General features: G+C 25.8%; 1 protein-coding gene across 7 annotated transcripts in view; it reads left to right on the forward strand.

Moving 5' to 3' along the window:
* Positions 1 to 217, forward strand: part of CPNE4 (copine 4) — a 516,611-nt gene that overhangs the window by 303,044 nt on the left and 213,350 nt on the right. The window lies entirely within an intron of this gene.

A 217-nucleotide genomic window follows, 5' to 3' on the forward strand; every position in this document is an offset into this window, starting at 1 on the left:
AAGAAAGAAAGAAAGAAAGAAAGAAAGAAAGAAAGAAAGAAAGAAAGAAAGAAAGAAAGAAAGAAAGAAAGAAAGAAAGAAAGAAAGGAAGAAAGAAAGAGAAAGAAAGAAAGAAGAAAGAGAGAAAGAAGAAAGAAATAAGAAAGAAAGAAATAAAGAAAGAAAGAAAGAGAAAGAAAGAAAGAAAGAAAGAAAGAAAGAAAGAAAGAAAGAAAGA

This window comes from Callorhinus ursinus, unplaced genomic scaffold (genome assembly GCF_003265705.2).
Source record: "Callorhinus ursinus isolate GAN/ISIS: 27379988/994484 unplaced genomic scaffold, GSC_fseal_2.0 scaffold1, whole genome shotgun sequence".
In the NCBI taxonomy this organism is placed as follows: domain Eukaryota; kingdom Metazoa; phylum Chordata; class Mammalia; order Carnivora; family Otariidae; genus Callorhinus; species Callorhinus ursinus.